This window comes from Lynx canadensis, chromosome X, assembly GCF_007474595.2.
Source record: "Lynx canadensis isolate LIC74 chromosome X, mLynCan4.pri.v2, whole genome shotgun sequence".
Classification (NCBI taxonomy): domain Eukaryota; kingdom Metazoa; phylum Chordata; class Mammalia; order Carnivora; family Felidae; genus Lynx; species Lynx canadensis.
This window is the reverse complement of record NC_044321.2, coordinates 69,971,033-69,993,850: the sequence shown is the minus strand read 5'-3', so window position 1 is coordinate 69,993,850 and position 22,818 is coordinate 69,971,033. Positions and strand designations below refer to the sequence as shown.

The window sequence follows — 22,818 nt, the reverse complement described above, 5'->3', positions numbered from 1 at the left end:
TCACTCTTTCCAGAGTATGTCCCTGAGAGGGAGCATTTATGGAGACACCTCTCCAGGAACAAAAAAAGCTGATTGGCATAATTTCTCTCCCCCACTCCTCAGCATAAACACAGAGCTACCTGCAGGAAGCAGTCTAGCACCAACACTGGCTGCCTATCTGCTGACACAAAGCCCAAATCCCCTGAGCTCAAGTTCGACTGCCTTTCTTAGTCATGTTTGCCTGAGTCTCATCCCAGAGTACCCCTACTCCAGAAGACAAGCAAAACTATGGCCCACACAATCTCTGCCAAACAGAGAGTTCCGAGGGTCTTAGTTCTGGTGGAAGAGGTGTCAGGTCTCATTTCACAAGCAGACCAAAGCATACCTAGTTAAAACACACCACATTCATGAAAGAGATAAAAAATATCAACAGCAGACAATGAGAGCCTCTACATACAACTGATCTGAAGGATAGAGCAGCCAAAACACAATAGCCCAGTGCATGCAACACACACTAGAGGCACTACCTGAAGTGCCAGGCCCTGGGAATACAGGAACTCTTCTTCATAATGTCATTAGTTTCAGGAGCAGGAGACATAACTGGATTTTCAAAAACAGAGAATACAGAAACTTGGACAAAATTCAATGACAGAGGAAATTTTCCCAAATGAAAGAACAAATTAGGCCATGGCCAGAGATCTAGGTGAAACAGATATAAGTTATAAGCAAGATGGAGAATTTAAGGACACAATCATAAGGATATTAACTAGACTTGAGAAAAGAATAGAAGATGTGAGTAAGAAATTTACCACAGATATAAGTAAGTTTAAAAAGAAAATCAGAGATGAAGAATTCAATAAACAAGATTGGAAACAGGATTGATGCAATTAACAGCAAGTTGGAATGAGCAGAGGACATAAAAGACAAAATAATGGAAAGTAATGAAAATGAACAAAAGACAGGAAGAATTACACAACACAAGAAACATTTAGGAAACTCAGTGACTACATCAAATATAATAACATTTGTATTATAGGACATCAAAAAGAAGAAGATGGAGAAAAGGGGACAGAAAATATATTTGAAGAAAAAATAGCCAAAAAATTACCTAATATGAAGAAAAAGTCATACATATCCAGGAGGTACAGAGAACTCTCATGAAAATCAACAAAAGCAGGTCAACACCAAGACATATTATAATTAAATTTACAAAAAAAGTTAATGAACAAAACATTCTTTTTAAAAAATTCTTTAATGTTTATTTCTCAGAGAGGGGGGGGGGGAGGGGTAGAGAGAGAGGGAGACACATAATCCAAAGCAGGTCCAGGCTCTGAGCTGTCAGCACAGAGCCCAATGTGGGCTTGAACTCATGAACTATGAAATCATGACCTGAGCCAAAATCGGATGTTTAACCAACTGAGACACTCAGGCACCCCCAAAACATTCTTTAAGGAGCAAAATAAAAGAAGTCCTTAACTCACAGGAGAAAACTCAAAAGACTAGCTGGAGATTTCTCACCAGAAACTTGAGAGACAGAAGAGAGTGGCATGATAAATTCAAAGTGTTGAATGGGAAAAAAATATGCAGCCAAGAATATGCTATCCAGCAAGGCTATCATTCAAAATAGAAGGAGAGATAGTTTCCCAGACAGACAAAAATTAAAGGAGTTCGTGACAACTACCCCAGCCCTGCAAAAAAATTAAATGGTAATCTTTGAATAGAAAAGACACACGAAAATTGACAAAGGCAAGAAAAGATCAGAGAAAAATCTCCAGAAACAATGACAAAACAAGTAATAAAATGGCACTAAAAACATATCCATCAATAATTACTTTGAATGCAAATGCACTAACTGCTCCAATCAAAAGAAATAGAATATCAGAATGAATTAAAAAAACAAGTCTCATCTATATGCTTCTGACAAGAGACTCATTACAGGCCTAAAGACACTTGCAGATCAAAAGTGACAGGATGGAGAAATATCATGCAAATGGATAGCAAAAGAAAGCCAGAGGAGCAATACTTATAAGGGACAAACTACACCTTAGAACAAATACTGCAACAAAAGATAAAGAAGGGAACAGTATCATAACAAAGGGGACCCTCAAACAAGAAGATCTAACAATTATAAATATTAATTGACCCAACGTGGATGAACTGAAATATATAAAATAATAATAAATATTAAGGAATGAATTGATGATAACACCAGAATAGTAGAAGAGCTTAACACCCCACTCACATCAATGGATAAATAATCTAATGAGAAAATCAACAAGGAAACGATGACTTTGAATGACACACTGGACCAGATGAACTGAACTGAGCATTCCATCCTAAAATGGCAGAATACAAATTCTTTTCATGTGTGCATGAGACATTCTCCAGAATAGATCAAATGTTAGTCTACAAATCAGGCCTCAACCATACAAAAATATTTAAATCATACCATGCAAATTTTCTTACCACAATACAATGAAACTAGAAGTCAACCACTAGAAAAAAAAATTAGAAAGATCACAACTACATGGAGGTTAAACAACATGCTGCTAAATAATGAATGGTTCAACCATGAAATCAAAGAAGAAATTTTAAAAAATACATAGAAACAAACAGAAGTGTAAACAAAATGGTCCAAAACCTTTAGGATGCAGCAAAAGCAGTCTTAAGAGGGAAGTATATAACAATATAGGCCTAACTTAAGAAGCAAGAAAAATCGCAAATAAACATCCTAACTTTATATCTAAAGGAACTACAAAAACAAACAAAGAAAACATGAAATCAGCAGGAGAAAGGAAATAATAAAGATTAGAACATAAATAAATAATATAAAAACTAAAAACCAAAAGAGCAGATCAATGAAACCAGGAGATGTCTCTTTGAGAAAATTAATAAAATGTATAGACCTCCAGTCAGAATTACCAAAAAGAAAAGAGCAAGGACCCAAATAAACAAAATCACAAATGACAGTGGAGAGATAACAACCAACACCACAGAAATACAATAAGAGAATATTATGTAAAACTATATGAAACAAATTGTACAACCTGGAAGGAATGGATAAATTCCTAGAAACATACAAACTACCAAAATGAAACAGGGAGAAATAGAAAATTTGAACACACTAATAACCAGCAAAAAATTGAGTCAATAATCAAAAAACTCCCAGCAAACAAAAATCCAGGGCTAAATGGCTTCAAAGGAGAATTCTATCAAACATTTAAAGAAGGGTTAATAACTATTTTTCTCAAACTATTCCAAAAAGTAGAAAAGTATAACTTCTGAACTCATTCTATAAGATCAGCATTACCCTGACACCAATACCATGTAAAGACTCCATTAAAAAAGAGAATGACAGAGGCGCCTGAGTGGCTCAGCTGGTTAAGCATCCGACTTCAGCTCATGTCATGATCTTGCAGTTCGTGAGTTAGAGTCCTGCGTTGGGCTCTGTGCTGACAGATCAGAACTTGGAGCCTGCTTCAAATTCTGTGTTTCCCTCTTTCTCTGACCATTCCCCACTCACACTCTTTTTCTCAAAAATAAATAAAAACATTAAAAAAAGAGAAAATGGCAGGCCAATATCCCTGATGTATATTGTATGCAAAAATTCTCAACAAGATACTAGCAAACCAAATGCAACAGTACATTCAAAGAATCATTCACTATGATAAAGAGGGATTTATTCCTGGGTTGCAAGAGTGGTGCAGTATTCACAAATCAATCAATGTGATATGCCACATTGATAAAAGAAATGATAAGAACCGTATGGTTGTTTCCATAGATGAAGAAAAAACATTTGAGAAAGTATAACATCCATTCATGATAAAAAACCCTAATCCAAGTAGAGATAGAGGGAACATATCTCAACATAATAAAGGCCATCTATGTAAAACCTACAACTAATATTATCCTCAAGGTGAAAAATCTGAGAGTTTTACCACCAGCGTCAGGAACAAGACCAAGATGTCCACTCTCACAACTGTTATTCAACATAGTACTGGAAGTCCTAGCCACAAGAATCAGACAACAAAAAGAAATAAAAGACATCCAAACCTTTCCGGAAAAAGTAAAACTTTCACTATTTCTAGATGACATGATATTCTGTATAGAAAACCCAAAAGACTCCACTAAAAACTGCTGGAACTGATAAACAAATCCAATAAACTTGTGGGATATAAAATCAATGTACAGAAATCTGTTGCATTTCTATACACCAATAGTCAAATAGTAGAAGGAAAATTAAGGAATCCATCCCATTGACAATTGCACCAAAAATAGTAATATACCTGGAAACAAACCTAACCAAAAAGGTGAAAGACCTATGTTCTGAAAACTATAAAACACTGATGAAAAAAAAATTAAAGATGACAAAAAAAATGAAAAGACATTCCATGCTCATGTATTAGAAGAACAAATATTGTTAAAATGTCTAAACTACCCGAAGAAATCTACACATATAATACAATCCCTATCAAAATACTGTCAGCATTTTTCAGAGCTAGAACAATCCACAAATTTGTATGGAACCATAAAATACTCTGAATCAGCCAAAGCAACCTTGGAAAAGAAAAGGAAAGTAGGAGGCATCACAATTCTGGATGTCAAATTATATTACAAAGCTGTAGTGATCCACACAGTATTATACTGGCACAAAAATAGACACATAGTTCAATGGAACAGAATGGAAAACCCAGAAATCAACCCACAACTATATAGTCAATTAATCTTTGACAAAGCAAGAAAGAATATCCAATGAGAAGACAGTCTCTTCAACAAATGGTCTTGGAATAACTGGACAGCAATATGCAAAAGAATGAAACTGAACAACTTTGTTACATGATACATAAAAAATAAATTCAAAGTGGATGAAAGACCTGAATGTGAGACCTGAAACCATAAAAATCCTAGAAGAGAACACAAGCAGTAACCACTTTGACATTGGACATAGCAAATTCTTTTTAGATATGTCTCTGGAGTCAAGGGAAACAAAAGACAAAATAAACTGCTGGAACTTCATCAAAATAAAAATATTATGCATAGTGGAGGAAGCAATCAACAAAACTATAAGGCAACTGGTGAAATGGGAGAAGATACTTGAAAATGGCATACCTGATAAAGGGTTAGTATCCAAAATATATAAAGAACTTATCAAACTCAATATCCCAAAAACAAATAATCCAATTAAAAATAGCAGAAGCCATGAATCGAAATTTTTTCCCAAGAAAACATACAGATGGGTAACAGACACATGAAAAGATGATCAACATCACTGATCATCAGTGAAATACAAATCAAAACCACAATGAGATATCACCTCACACCTGTCAGAATAGTTAAATTCAACAACACATGAGAAATAATAGGTGTTGGTGAGAATGTAGAGAAAGGAGAATTCTCTTGCACTGTTGGTGGGAATGCAAACTGGTGAAGCCACATGGAAAACAGCATGGAGTTTCCTTAAAAAATTAAAAATATAACTACTCTACTATCCACCAAATGCACTTCTAGATATTTATCCAAAGAATAAAAAATACTAATTCAAAGGAATACATGCATCTCCAATGTTTATAGCAGTATTATCTACATTAGTCAAATTGTGGAAGGAACCCAAATTGCCACCAACTGATAAATGGATAAAGACGAATTGGAATATATATATACAGTAAAATATTACTCAGCCATAAAAAAGAATTAAATCTTGCCATTTGCAATGATGGGGATGAAACTAGAGAATATCATGCTAAGCAAAATAGTCAGAGAAAAACAAACACCATATGATTTCACTTATATGTGGAATATAAAGAACAAAACAAATAAGCAAAAGGGGGGGGACAGAGGGAGGGAGGCAATTTGAGAAACAGACTCTCAAGTATACAGAACAAATTGATGATTACTAGCAGGGAGGTGGGCAGGGAGATTGGTTAAATAGGTGATGGGGATTAAGGAGTGCACATGTGATGAGCACCAGGTGTTTTATGGAAGGGGTGAATCACTATATTCTAAACCTAAAACTAATATTACACTGTATATTAACTAACTGGAATTTAAATTAAAACTGAAAAAAAAACATGGAAAAAATATACTCACTGTATGTCAGTAAAGGGTGGAGGACATCAGTGAGACCCTTGACAAAGAGATAAAAAATAACATATCAGAGATGTAGTGCTCAATAAATGAAATTAAAAATATAATAGATGGAATAAATAATAGGCCACAGGAAGCAGAACATATCAATGACCTGGAAGATAGAGTAATTGAAAATAATAAAGATGAGCATGTGAGAAATAAAACAAATACTGAATAATGAGAATAAACTTTGAGAATCAGTTCCTCCAAAAGGTGTAGTAACATTTGCATTATAGGGATCCCAGAAGGAAGAGAGAGAAAGATGGGCAGAAAATGTATTTGAAGAAATAATACGTGAAAATTTCCCAAATCTGGGGTAGGAAACAGATCCAGATTCAGAGACACAGCAATCCTCCAACAAATTCAACCCAAGGAGTCCACACCAAGACATATAGTAATTAAAATGGCAAAAATTGGTGATAAAGAAATGATTTGAAAGATTATAAGGGAATACAGTTACATACAGAGAAACCCCATAATGATTTCAGCTTATTTCTAGCAGAAACTTTGCAGGCCAGAAGGGAGTGGCATGATGTATTAGAAGAGCTGGAAGATAAAAATCTGCATCCAAGATTACTCTATCCAACAAGGATATCATTCAGAATAGGAGACATAAAGAATTTACCAGATAAACAAACTTAAAAGAAACAAAGGTAAACAAATCTCCATGACTTTCATGACCACTAAAAAAGCCTTACAAGAAATGTTAAGTAGGTCTCTGTGAGTAGGAAAAAAAGCAAGATAAATAGAAAGCACAAAATAAAAGGATGTTAAAGATGATATCAAATATCTGAACCATGAAGGGGAAAAGAATAAAGAATGAGTTCAAAAATAAGCAACCATCTACTTAATAGAGACTGTTATATGCAGAAGTTATATATAAACCAAATGTTAACCACAAATCAAAAATTGAAAAAAAATAGTAATACCTCTTTTGCAGCTAGTACCAAGTAATGGGAATCTCTCAGGACACCTGGCACAATCACCACAATACTGGGGGCAAGGGAAAGCCTTACTACAAAAAGCAGAAGTAAGAGCTTGGATGCCCCACTGCCAACACTGAGATTGGCCCCTGCCACATACACACAGTCCACATTTGGGGAGGCAACAAGAAGAACCATGCCTTGAGGCGGATGTGGGGAACTTCGCTTAAGACTATAGGTACTGTATGTACAAAACAAGGATTATTGACGTTGTCTACAATACATCCAACAATGAACTGGTCTGCACCAAGACCCTGATTAAGAACTGTATCATGCTCATTGACAGCACACAGGACCCACAGTGGATTGAGTCCTGCTACGCACTGCTCCTGGGCCACAAGAAAGGGCTCAAGCTGACAGAGGAAGAGATTTTAAACAAACAAAAAAAAACTATCAAAAGAAGAAGAAGAAGAAATATGATGAAAGGAAAAAGAAAGTCAAAATCATCAGTTTTCTGAAGGAGCAGTTCCAGCAGGAAAAGCTTCTTGCATACATCACTTCAAGACCAGGCCAGTGTGGCCAGGCAGATGGCTACATGCTAGAGGGCAGGGAGGTAGAGTTTAATCTGTTGAAAATAAAACTCAGAAAGGCAAATATATCTTCCTCCACCCTATATCTCGTCATGTAATAAAGGTGTTTATTGTTCTAAAAAAAGCAGTAATAGATATGCAAAAAATAAAAAGTAAGAAACCAAAGTATATCACTAAAGGAAATCAACAAATCATAAAATAGAGAAAGAGAAGAAACAGAAAAACTACAAAAACAACCACAAATCAACTAACAAAATGTCAATAAATACATATATATCAATAATTACTTTGAATGTAAATGAACTAAATGCTCCAATCAAAATACATAGGGTATCAGAATGGATAAAAAAAAGACTCATCTATATGCTTCCTATAAGAGATTAATTTTACACCTAAAGACACTTGCAGATTGAAAACGAGGGGATGGAGAAACATTTATCATGTAAATGGAGGTCAAAAGAAAGCTGGAGTAGCAATACTTATATCACACATAATGGACTTCAAGACAAAGTCTGTAACAAGAGATGAAAAGGGACACTATATAATAAAAAAGGAGACAATACACCAGGAAGATATAACAATTGTAAATATTTATGCACCCTAAATGGGAACACACAAATACATAAAACATTTAATAACAAACATAAAGAAATTAATCAATACTAATACAATAGAAGGGGCTTTAACACCCCATTTTCATTGGTGAACATAACGTCTAAGCACAAAATAAACAAGGAAACAGTGACTTTGAATGACACACTAACCATATTGATTTAACATAGGATGAGAGGGAACATACCTCAACATAATAAAGACCATATATAAAAAGCCCATAGTGAGCATCATATTAAATTCTGCAAACCTAAGAGCTTCCCTCCTAAGGTCAGGAACTAGCCAAGGGTGTCCACTCTCACCACTTTTATTCAACATAGTCCTAGTCACAGCAATAAGACAAAAAAATAAATAAAAGACATCCAAATTGGTAAGGAAGAACTGAAACTTTCACTATTTTCAGATGACATGATACTATATACAGGAAACCCTAAAGACTCTACCAATAAACTAGTAGAACTGATAAATGAATTCATAAAAGTCACAGGATACAAAATCAATATACAGAAATATGTTGCATTTCTTTACACTAATAATGAAGTAGCAGAAAGAGGAATTAAGAAAACAATCCCATTTACAATTCCACAAAATGTAATAAGATACCTAGGAATAAGCCTAACCAAAGAGATCAAAAACTTGTATTCTCAAATTTATAAACATTGATAAAAGAAATTAAAGATGGCACAAAGAAATGGAAAAACATCCATGCTCATGGATTGGAAAAACAAATATTTATAAAATGTCTCTAATTCCTAAAGCCATCTACACATTTAAAGTAATCCATATCAAAATACCAATAACATTTTTCACAGAGCTAGAAGAAACAATTCTTAAATTTATGTAGAATCACAAAAGACCCCAAAGAGCAAAAGTAACTTTGGTAAAGAAAAGCAAAGCTAGGGGCATCACAATTCCAGACTTTAAGTTATACTAGAAACATTTAGCAACTAAAGCAGTATGGCATAGGCATTAAAATAGGTGCATAGATCAATGGAACAGAATAGAAAACCCAGAAATAAACCCACAGTTCTATGGTCAATTAGTCTTTGACAAAGCATGAAAGAATACCCAATGGTAAAAAAAAAAGAACACAGGCAGTAAGTTCTCTGACATCAGCCATTGCAACATTTTTCTGGATATGTCTCCTGTGTCAAAAGAAATAAAATCAAAAGTAAACTATTGGGATTACATCAAAATAAAAAGCTGCTCTGTTTATTCATGCAAATGAAACAATCAAGAAAACTAAAAGGCAACCTACAAAATTGGAGAAGATATTTGCAAATTACACACCAATGAAGGATTAGTATCCAAAATATATAAAGAGCTTATAAAACTCAACATTCCAAAAATGAATAATTCAATTAAAATTGGACACTAGAGAGGACCCAAGATGGCAGAACAGCATGGAAGTCTTTTGCATGTCTCATGTGCAAGAAATACAGCCAGATCAACACAAAATGATCCTTCACACCGAAAACTGATCTGAGGATTAACACAACAATCTGCACAATCTGAACCACAGAATTCATCAGGTACATGGTGCGGACAGGTGAACATGGGAAAGAGAAGTCACAGAGGGCTGGGAGCTGCTTTTGCGTGCAAAGAGAGGACAGAGACGGCGGGGGTGGGGATGGAGAATACGAGAAAACACCCCCCCCAAAGCAGCTGGAGAGAAAGTGCAAAATTGGAAATAACTGCAGTGACTGAACTAAAAAGGGAGAAAGGAGAACGGAGAGGATTTAAATTCCATTAAGACTATAAAGAGGGGGGAGTGCAGAGTCTGAAACTCTGCAGCTCGATACCTGGCAGTGCTCTGGTGGGAGGGGTGAATCCACAGGAGCAGATTGGGGTAAAGGAGGTTCTTGAGCCACATGGGGAGAAGTGGTTCCACTGCTGGAAGCATATTTGGTACAGACTGTGAGGCCATGAGTCCCAGCAGACCCCAGAGAACAATCACATAAGCTGGTGCTAGAACAAGGACATTAAGGCTGAAGCCTGGTGCCAGATGTGTGTTGTGATTTTCCATAATCCCTGAAAAGCTGCTGTTACACTATCTCGCGAACTTTTTCTGGGGCAGGCTGGCACCTGGCCACAGTCTCTGGGCATCAGCAGCAGCATGGTCCTGTGAACGTTCCTGGTTTTGGCCGGCACCCAGCCATTGCTCAGTGAGACCCTCCCACAGAGGGGCAGAATGGGTCAAAACCACAGTCCCTCAGAAGTAAGGGGCCAGGAAAAACAGCCACATATAAGACAAAACTTGGGAGGGAGGTGCTTCCTGGGACTTGCTCATGGAATGTGTGAAAGCGGGGAGTGGATGGAAGCCAAAGACAAAGGACGGGTCTGTGATTGCTGATCGGGGAGAACAGAGTTCTAATACTAGAGACTAGGTAGCTGGGTGATGCCATTTTCAACACTCCCATGCATGCACATACACACATACAAGTGCCACAGCAGTCCACCCCAATAACCTAAGCAGTGCCATCTAGTGAAGAACAGAGCCATTACACTAAGCCCCACCCAACTGGGGCAACCTCGCTCTTCAAGAATGCAAGACTCACCGCCTGCTTAGTTTATGGACTACAAACTGCTCCATAGTTTGACTTCTAGGGGAAAACGAAGTAATTTCATATTTCAGTCTGTTAGCTGGTCCATCTATTCAATTTTTGTTCTTTTTTTTTCTTTTTTCTCTTTTTTGTTTCTGTTTTTTTTCTTGAATACAGAAAGAGAAAAATTTCATTTTTACTTTCATTTTTATTAAAATATTTTCTTACCTTTTTTTCTACTATATTTTTTACTTTTGTGGAATTTTTTTATTCTCTTTAACTTCCATCATTTCATTTTAGTCTACTTCAGTGTATTCATTTTTTCAAAATTTCAAATGATTTCCTTTTTTTCCCTTTCTCCCACTTTTTTAAAAAATCAATCAAGCCATTTTCAACACCCAGACCAAAAAACACCCAGGATCTAGCATAATTTATTCAATTTTGTATGTGGGTGTGTGTTTTTAGTTTTTGAATTTTAATATTTAATTGTAATTTTTTTAATTTTACTTTTTTCTACATCATTAATTCCTTTTCTCCCTTCAAAATGACAAAACGAAGGAATTCACCCCAAAAGAGCACAAAGAAACGACAGCCAGGGACGTAACATACACAGATACAAGCAAGCCCTCTGAACCAGAATTTTAAATCACGATAATAAGAACACTAGCTGGAGTCAAAAATAAATTAGAATCCCTTTCTGCAGAGATAAAAGAAGTAAAAACTAGTCAGGATGAAACAAAATGCTATTAACAGAACTGCAATCTCGAATGGAGGCCACAGCTGCAAGGATGGATGAGGCAGAACAGAGAATCAGTGATATAGAGGACAAATGTACGGAGAATAATGAAGCAGAAAAAAATAGGGAGTTTAAGAAAAAAGAGCATGATTTAAAAATTGGAGAAATCAGTGACTCATTAAAAAGGAACATCAGAATCATAGGGGTTCCAGAAGAGGAAGAGAGAGAAATAGGGGTAGAAGGGTTATGTGAACAAATCATAGCAGAAAACTTTCTTAACCTGGGGAAAGATACAGACATCAAAATTCAGGAAGCATAGAGGACACCCATTAGATTCAACAAAAACCGACCATCAATAAGGCATATCATAGTCAAATTCACAAAATATTTAGGCAAGAAGAGAATCATGAGAGCAGCAAGGGAAAAAAAAGTCCTTAACCTACAAGGGAAGAGAGATCAGGTTTGCAGCAGACCTATCCACAGGAACTTCGCCAACCAGGAAAGAGGGGCAGGATATATTCAATGTGCTGAGTCAGAAAAATATGCAGCAAGAATTCTTTATCCAGCAAAGCTGTCATTCAAATAGAAGGAGAGATAAAAAGTTTCCCAGACAAACAAAAATTAAAGGAGTTTGTGACCAGTAAACCATCCCTGCAAGAAATTTTAAGGGGGACTATCTGAGGGAAGAAAAGATGAAAACAAAAATTAAAAAAAAACAATTAAAGATGAAAAGCAACAAAGATTAGAAAGGACCAGAAAACACCACAAGAAACTCCAACTCTACAAGCATCATAATGACAATAAATTTATATCTTTCAGTACTCACTCCAAACGTCCACGGACTCAATGTTCCAATCAAAAAACATAGAGTAACAGAATGGATAAGAAAACAAAATCCATCTCTATGCTGTTTACAAGAGACCCACATTAGACCTAAGACACCCTCAGATTGAAAATAAGGGGGTGGAGAACCATCTATCATGCTAATCGTCAACAAAAGAAAGCTGGAGTAGCCATACTTATATCAGACCATCCAGACTTTAAAATAAAGACAGTATCAAGAGATGCAGAAGGGAATTATATCATAATTAAGGGGTCTATCCACCAAGAAGACCTAACAATTGTATAACAACTGTAAACATTTATGTGCCAAATGTGGCACCACCCAAATATATAAATCAATTAATCAGAAACATAAAGAAACTCATTGATAGTAATGCCATAATAGTAAGGAACTTCAACACCCCACTCATAGCAATGGACACATCATCTAAACAAAAAATCAACAAGGAAACAATGGCTTTGAATGACACACTGGACCAGACGGACTTAAAAGATATATTCAGAACATTTCATCCCAAAGCAGTGGAATAAACATTCTTCTCCAGTGCACATGAAACGTTCTCCAGAATAGACCACATACTGGGACACAAATGAGTGCTCAACAAGTAAAAAAAGATCGAGATCATACCGTGCATATTTTCAGACCACAATGCTATGAAACTTGAAATCAACCACAGGAAAAAAATTTGGAAAGGTAACAAATACTTGGAGACTAAAAAACATCTTACTAAAGAATGAATGGGGGGTTGGTGCCTGGGTGGCTCAGTCAGTTGAACATCCAAGTTCGGCTCAGGTTATGATCTCACAGTTCGTGAGTTCAAGCCCCTTGTTGGGCTCCGTGCTGACAGCTCAGAGGCTGGAGCGTGCTTCAGATTCTGTATCTCCCTCTCTCTGCCCCTTCCCCACTCATGCTCAGTCTCTCTCTGTCTCTCAAAAATGAACAAACATTAAAAAATTTTTAAAAAATGAATGGGCTAACCAAGAAGTTAAAGAGTAAATTAAAAGTACATGTAAGCCAATGAAAATGAAAAAACCACAGCCCAAAACCTCTGGGACAAAGCAAAGGCGGTCATAAGAGGAAAGTATATACCAATCCAGGCCTTCCTAAAGAGGAAGAAAGATCTCAGATACACAACCTAACCTTACACCTTAAAGAGCTGGAAAAAGAACAGCAAATAAAAACCAACACCAGAAAGAGACAGGAAATAATAGATATTAGAGAAGAAATCAATGCTATCGAAACCAAAAAAAAGAAAAAGAAAAATATAAAGAAACCGTAGAAAAGATCAATGAAACCAGAAGCTGATTCATCAAAGAATTGATGAAATTGATAAACCACTAGCCAGTTATCAAAAAGAAAAAGGAAAGGACCCAAACAAATAAAATCAAGAATGAAAGAGGAGAGATGCCAACCAACACTGCAGAAATAAAAACTATAATAAGAGAATATTATGAGCACTTATATGCCAATAAAATGGGCAATATGGAAGAAATGGACAAATTCCTAGAAACATATACACTACAAAAACTGAAACAGGAAGAAATAGAAAATTGGAACCATAACCAGTAAGGAAATCAAATTAGTAATCAAAAATCTCCCAAAACAAGAGTCCAGGGCCAGATGGCTTTCCAGGGGAATTCTACCAAACATTTAAGGAAGAGTTAACACCTATTTCCTTGAAGCTGTTGCAAAAAATAGAAATGGAAGGAAAACTTCAAGACTCATTCTATGAAGCCAGTATTACCTTGATTCCAAAACCAGAGACCCCACTAAAAAAGAGAACTATATACCAATCTCCCTGATGAATATGGATGCAAAAATCCTCAACAAGATATTGGCCAATTGGATCCAACAATACATTAAAAAAATATTCACCACAACCAAGTAGGATTTATACCTGGGATTCAGGGCTGGTTCAATATCCACCGAACAATCAACGTGATTCATCACATCAATAAATTAAAGGACAAGAACCATATGATCCTCCAATAGATGCAGAAAAAGCATTTGGCCAAATACAGCATCCTTTCTTGATAAAAACTCTCAAGAAAGTAGGGATAGAAGGAGCATAACTCGAGATCATAAAAGCCATAAATGAAAGACCCAACACTAATATCATCCTCAATGGGGAAAAACTGAGAGCTTTCCCCCTCAGGTCAGGAACAAGAAAGGGATATCCACTCTTGCCAACATAGTTATTCAACATAGTATTGGAAGTCTTAGCCTCTGCAATCACACAACACAAAGAAATAAAAGGCATCCAAATCGGCCAGGAGGAGGTCAAACTTTCATTCATCGCAGATGACATGATACTGTATATAGAAAACCCCAAAGATTCCAACAAAAAAATGCTAGAATTGATTCATGAATTCAGCAAAGTTGCAGGATTTAAAATCAATGCACAGAAATCGGTTGCATTCCTTTACACCAACAATGAAGCGACAGAAAGAGAAATCAAGGAATTGACCCCATTTACAGTTGCACAAAAAAACATAAAATACTTGGAATAAATCTAACCAAAGAGATGGAAAATCTATACAATGAAAAGTACAGAAAGCCTATGAAAGAAATTGAAGAAGACACAAAAAAACGGAAAAAGTTTCCATGCTCCTGGATAGGAAGAACAAATATTGTTAAAATGTTGATACTATCCAAAGCAATCTATATATTCAATTCAATCCTTACCAAACTAACACCAGCATTCTTCACAGAGCTAGAACAAATGATCCTAAAATTTGTATGGACCAGAAAAGACCCCGAATAGCCAAAGCGATCTTGAAAAAGAAAGCAAATGTAGGAGGCATCACAATCCCGGATGTCAAGCTATACTACAAAGCTGTAATCATCAAGATGGTATGGTACTGGCACAAGAACAGACACTTAGATCAATGGAACACAATAGAGAACCCAGAAATGGACCCACAAAGTATAGCCAACTAATCTTTGACAAAGCAGGAAAGAATATCCAATGGAATAAAGACAGTCTCTTCAGCAAGTGGTGCTGGGAAAATTGGACAGCGACATGCAGAAGAATAAACTTGGACCACTTTCTTACACCATCCATAAAAAATAAACTCAAAATGTATGAAAGAACTCAATGTAAGACAGGAAGCCATCAAAATCCTCAAGGAGCAAGCAGGCAAAAACCTCTTTGATCTTGGCCACAGAAACTTCTTACTCAACACATCTCCAGAAGCAAGGGAAATAAAGGTAAAAATGAATTCCTGGGACCTCATCAAAATAAAAAGCTTCTGCACATCGAAGGGAACAATCAGCAAAACTAAAAGGCCACCAACAGAATGGGAGAAGATATTTGCAAACGGCATATCAGATAAAGGGTTAGTACCTATAATCTATAAAGAACTTATCAAACTCAACACCCAAAAAAACAAATAATCCAGTGAAGAAATGGGCAAAAGACATGAATATACACTTCTCCAAAGAAGACATCCAGATGGCCAACCGACACATGAAAAAATGCTCAACATCACTCATCATCAGGGAAATATAAATCGAAACCATATTGAGATACCACCTTACGACTGTCAGAATGGCTAACATTAACAACACACGCAAAAACAGATGCTGGCGAGGATGTGGAGAAAGAGGATCTCTTTTGCATTGTTGGTGGGAATCCAGGCTAGTGCAGCCACTCTGGAAAACAGTATGTAGATTCCTCAAAAAATTAAAAATAGAACTAGCCTATGACCCAGCAATTGCACTACTAGGTATTTATCCAAGAGATACAAGTATGCTGTTTCAAAGGGACACAGTACCCAAATGTTTACAGCAGCACTACCAACAATAGCCAAAGTATGGAAAGAGTCTAAATGTCCATATATTGATGAATGAATAAAGAAGATGTGGTAAAAAATACAATGGAGTATTACTCAACAATCAAAATAATGACATCTTGCCATTTGTAACTACGTGGATAGAACTAGAGGGTATTATGCTAAGTGTAATTAGTCAGTCAGAGAAAGGCAGATATCATACGACCTCACTCATATGAGGATTTTAAGACACAGAACAGATGAACATAAAGGAAGGGAAGCAAAAATAATATAAAAACAGGGAGGGGGACAAAACATAAGAGACTCTTAAATATGGAGAACAAACAGAGGGTTACTTAAGGAGTTGTGGGAGGGGGGATGGGCTAAATGTGTAAGGGGAATTAAGGAATCTATTCCTGAAATTATTGTTAAGCTGTATGCTACGTAATTTAGATGTAAATTTAAAAATAAAATTTAAAAAAATTTAAAAAAAAGAAAAATGGGCAGTAGAAATGAACATTTATCCAAAGGAGGCATACAGATTGCCAACAGACACATGAAAAGATGCTCAATATTACTAACCATCAGAAAAATGAAAATTAAAACAACAATGAGATACTACCTCACCCCTGTAAAAATAGCTACAATCAAAAACGCAAGAAACCTCAAGTGTTGGTGAGAATGTGTAGAAAAAGGAGTACTTGTGCACTCTTTGTAGAAATGCAAATTGATGCAGCCACTGGGAACAACAGTATGGATGTTCCTTAAAAAGGATCTAGTAATCGCACTACTGGGTATTTATCCAAAAATATAAAAACACTAACTCACAGATATACATGCACCCATATGTTTATAGCAGCATTATTTACAATAACAAATCATGGAAACAGTCCACGTGTCCATCAACTGATGAATGGATAAAGAAGATGTGGCATATATACACAATTTAATATTATCCAGCCATAGAAAAGAATGAAATCTTGCCATTTGCAGCGACATAGAAGGAGCTAGAGAGTATAATGCTAAGTGAAATAATTCAGTCAGAGAAAGACAAATACGGTATAATTTCCCTCATATGTTGAATTTAAGAAACAAACAAAAAATGAGCTGAAGGAAAAAGAGTCAAATCAAGTAACATACTCTTAAGTGTAGAGAAGAAGCTGATGGTTAATGGAGGGGAGGTGGGTGGGGGGATTGGGTAAAATAGGTGGTGGGGATTAAGGAGTGCACTTGTTGTGATGAGCACTGGGTGATGTATGAAATTGTTGAATGACCGTATTGTACACCTGAAACTAATATAACACTGTATTTTAACTATAGTGGAATTTAAAAGAAAAAAAGAAACTATTCAATGCAGAGTGAGCTACTGGTGTGCTCTTACATATTTATATAGTTTAATCTATTATTTTTCCTTCTCTTTTATTTTCTATCTTAGTATATTTGTTTTTATATCAGTATTTTTTCAAGCAAATGGAAAGCCAACAATGCTTTTTTCTCCATGTCAATAAAAAGGAACTTTTCAGTGACAGTTCCAAGTTGATAATCTCCTATAATCTGTACATAAAGTTTCTGGTCAAGGTTCTGCCCATACTTTCCAAAACAATTGTCATTTTCTCAGAAATATTGAGCCTATACCATTTTTCCATAGGTGATAGTGGAAACTTATCCAATGAATAAGAGAACAAAGCTTTGAAAAGGTGAATGTCAAAAGTAAATTAGACCTCTGATGACATGAACTCCAAGAAAAATCAAATGGAATATTTCTTCTATGAATTTGTAATTGCATACCAGAAAACAAACAATAAGATAAACATTTTTCTGGTTTTTTTTTTACTTTCACAGAAACTTCATCCTTATATGCTTTTAGATGGTCACATTTTGCTGACATTTACAAACATTTCATGTTGATCTTACATGGGCCACATCAATCACCTATACAGTTTCAATGACACTTTGTTAAATAAACTGTCATGAAAGATTTATAGAGAATTTGAGAAAAGTAAAGAAGATGTAGTTTAGCTTTTAAACAGGCATTACCCCCTTTCTGAGGTATAATATCGCTTCTATAACACCATTAAGCTTCTAAAATAAAAAGTTTAAAAAAAAACCTTTCTCCCACAATTTTATTTGCATAACCTTCTTCTTCCAAACATTGGAGATGGGAGTGGGAAGGAGAACCTCATTCCCAATTTAATACTCCTTTCATGTATTGGTTGTGCATTGATCCCATGTCAAGAAACATTACATGTAAGTTAACATTATTTGGAGTTTATTCATTTTAAACAAATGAATCTGTAATGCATTCATGCAAACAAGTGCTTCCTTCAAACACTTGAATCATTGTATTCTGAATTGGGATGTATATGGATGATAAAGATGACACAAATTATTCCTCACACATTATTAAGGTATTCAAGTGGACTTAGGTTACTAAAAAATGCCAGAATTCGTAGATTTTTAAAAACATGTACAATTACAATACAAGACAGTTCAATTTAATTTTAAGGCAGCAGCTGCCTTGAACATTTGGATAGCTTTTTTGTTTGTTTTTTTTTCATGAAATTAAAAATTAATGTTGATTTGAACTAAAATTTTATTAGAACATGAGCAGGGGAAGGGAAGAGACAGAGGGAGACACAGAATCTGAACCAGGCTCCAGGCTTTGAACTGTCAACACAGAGCCCAATGCGGGGCTCCAACTCACATCCTTTGAGATCATGACCTAAGATGTTTAAACAACTGAGCCACCCAGGCACCCCTGGACTAGATTTTGAAAGAAACTCTAAGACTCTAGCAATTTGTGCAAGGCAAACAATAAAGTTATACTGCAATTATGTCTGTAATTATATACCTCATTGTGATGGAAGAATAGGTAATAAAAATTTTGTTACATCATAGGATTTTTTTTTCATTTTACATGTGAATTTGTTGAAAGTACTAATGTAGAATATAATTCCAAATTGTGGCACTATTCTAGATCTTCTTGTAAATTTCCTTGCTTAATGCTCTACTTACTGATAGACCTGGGATATTTCTCTTGCTATTAGTTCCAGGAAAAATTTAAAACTTTTTGGATCACTGAGTTTGTGGTCTGTAAAAGAAGGATATATTCTGGTAATGAATGATTTATAATTTAAAAATGTTAGAACTTTATATTTTAAAGAGCAACCTACATATTCTAAAACCCCAAAAAATAAGTGCTTAGTACAGTATCTTGCATATGTTAAGTGCATACCATTTATTCAGTATTAAGATATGAATTGGTTATATTTCTAAAGGTGACTTTTGACCTGTAGTATAATCAAATACGTGCGTTAAAAATTAAGCTCTACCATAACAGAATTCAACTCTACAAATGGTTAGAGTATACAAACCATTCTTCATGAAAGAAAGCCCAGAGCAAACTTACATTTTAAACATAGCATTCATAATTCATTTACACATAAGAGTTGGAAATTTAGTAATTTTATAGTGATAAAATAGTATTGTTATATGCAGATAACATGTAGAGTCTTTGTTCTATTTCAAAGACCAAATTTCTCCATTGATAGTATTTATTAAATTACTGTTACACTTATTAATATCAAAATAACTTTTTTTGAGTTTATTTCTTTAAGAAACCAAGGTGATCCCTATTATGTTTTGTTCAAGTGTTAACAGGCTGAGGATTTTAGCTTTTTATCATCTTTTATTTTTAATTAGCCAAGTATTCACTTGTTATGAAATCAAAAGAGAAGTTTCTAGGAGAGGGGAAGATGGCAGTGTAGGAGGATGCTGGGCTCACCTTGTACTGCTGATCACTTAGACTCTGCTCACATCTGCCTAAATAACCAAGAAAACTGCCAGAAGACTAGCAGAATGGACTCTCCAGAGCCAAGCATAGACAAGAGGCCCACAGAAGAGAGTAGGAAGGGCAGAAAGGCAGTGCATGCTACACAGACTAGTGGGAGGGAGCCAGGTGGTGGAGGGGCAGCCTGCCCAGCAAGGCAGAGCCACTGAAAAATGGCTTGCAAAAGTGGAGGGGACAGACTCCGTGAGTTCTGACAGCCAGCGGGACTTACCATCTGGAATGTTAAAAGTCAACACCTCTGCTCTCAGAGACCTGGGATGGCAAGAGAACAACTTGAGGGAGAGTTGTTGAGCCCCGGTAGACAGAGCTCAGTTTGGCTGGTGAACAAAGGGTCAGGTAAGCGCCATTTCCCTCTCCCAACCCCCAACCAAAGCTCCAAAAAGAACCAGCTCCCATCAACAAACTTGTTTGCACTGCACAAACTCCCAATGCTGTGCTTCTGTGGATATATCCCTCCTACAGGCCTGCCTCCCCACCAGTGCTGCAGTGCCCCTCCCACAGGAGACCACTGATGGCAAAGCAAGCTAAGCCTGCCACTCCTGCCCCTGTTCACCTTGCAGATACACCATGGCTAATATGCCCTTGGCCAGATACCATTGAAGCAGCACCACAAGCCTGGCAGTGTGCAAGTAGCCCAGATGGGGGCCACACCACTCCACAGAAGGTCCTGCCCCCGGGAGAAGGGAAGGGAAGGTACACACCAGTCTGCCTGTGGCCCCAGTGGTGGGTTGAGGGCAGATATCGGGTCTCACTGTGACCCTGCCCACCAACATAAGTTACTCTGGACAGCACAGGGGAAGTGTCCTAAAGTTTGGAGCCACCACAGGGACTACCCAAAATGACGAAACGGAAGAGTTCTCCTCAAAAGAAATGCCAGAAAGGTGTGAAAGCTAATGAATTGATCAAAAACGATTTAACCAATATAACAGAACAAGAATTTAGAATAATACTCATAAAATTAACCACTGGGCGTGACAAAAGCAGGGAGGACAGCAGAGAATCCATGGCTAGAGATCAAGGGACTAAGAAATAGGCATGAGGAGCTAAAAAATTCTATAAATTAGGTGCAAAATAAAATGGAGGCGGTCATAGCATGGACTGAAGAGGCAGAGGAGAGAATAGGTGAATTAGAAGATAAAATTATGGAAAAAGAGGAAGCTGAGAAAAAGAGAGATAAAAAAAATCCAGGATTATGAGGGGAGAATCACAGAACATAGTGATGCAATCAAACGGAACAATATCCATATCATAGGAATGCCAGAAGACGAAGAGAGAGAGAAAGTAGCTGAAGGTGTACTTGAACAAATCAGAGCTGAGAACTTCCCTGATCTGGGGAAGGAAAAAGGCATTGAAATCCAAGAGGCACAGAGAACTCCCTTCAGACGTATATTGACTCAATCTTCTGCACGACATATAGTGAAACTGGCAAAATACAAGGATAAAGAGAAAATTCTGAAAGAAGCTAGGGATAAACAGGCTCTAACTTACAAAGGGAGACACATAACAGTAGTAGCGGACCTTCCTACTGAAACTTGGAAGTCCAGAAAGGAATGGCAGGAAATCTTCAATGTGATGAACAGGAAAAATATGCACCCGAGAATCCTTTATCCAGCAAGCCTATCATTCAGAATAGGAGAGATAAAGTTCTTCCCAAACAAAAACTGAAGGAATTCATCACCACTAAACCAGCCCTCCAAGAGATCCTAAGTAGGATTCTGTGAGTGAAATGTTGCAAGGACCACAAAGTTCCAGAGACATCACTACAAGCATGAAACCTACAGACATCACAATGACTCTAAACCCATATCTTTCAATAATAACACTGAATGTAAATGGACTAAATGCTCCAACCAAAAGACATGGGGCATCAGAATGGACAAAAAAACCAAGACCCATCTATTTTTGTCTACAAGAGGCTCATTGTAGACTGAGGATATGTTCAATTTCAAAGTGAGGTGATGGAGAACTATCTATAATGCTACTGGAAGTCAAAAGAAAGCTGGAGTAGTCATAATTATATCAGAAAAACTAGACTGTAAATTAAAGTTAACAAAAGATGAAGAAGGCCATTATATAATAATAACAGGGTCTATCCATCAGGAATAGCTAAAAATTATAAATGTCTGCATGCCGAATATGGGAGCCCTCAAATATATAAAACAATTAATCACAAACATAAGCAACCTATTGATAAGGATGTGATAATTGCATGGGACTTTAATACTCCACTTAAAACATGCGATAGATCATCCAGACACAGGATCAATAAAGAAACAAGGGCCCTGAATGACACATTGGATCAGATGGACTTAACAGATATATTTACGACTGCGCATCCCAAAGCAAAAGAATATACTTTCTTCTTGAGTGCACATAGACCGTTCTCTAAGACAGATCACATACTGGGTCACAAAACAGCCCTTCATAAGTACACAAGAATTGAGATCATACCATGCACACTTTCGGACCACAATGCTCTGAAGCTTGAAATCAACCACAGGAAAAAGTCTGGAAAACCTTCAAAAGCATGGAGGTTAAAGAATACCCTAGTAAAGAATTAATGGGTAACCAGGAAATTAGAGAAGAAAATAAAAATATATGGAAACAAATGAAAATGAAAATAAAACAATTCAAATGCTTTGGGATGCAGAAAAGGCAGTCCTGAGAGGAAAATACATTGCAATCCACGCCTATCTCCAGAAACAAGAAAAATCCCAAATACAAAATCTAACAGCACACCTAAAGGAAAGAAGCAGAAAAGCAAAGACACCCTAACCCCAGCAGTAAAAGAGAAATAATAAAGATCCGAGCACAAATAAACAACTTAGAATCTAAAAAACTG

General features: G+C 36.3%; 1 pseudogene; it reads left to right on the top strand.

Annotated features, from left to right (window-relative positions):
* Positions 1–7,058: 7,058 nt before the first annotated feature.
* LOC115506820 lies at positions 7,059–7,716 on the top strand (annotated as a pseudogene).
* The last annotated feature ends 15,102 nt before the right edge of the window (positions 7,717–22,818 follow it).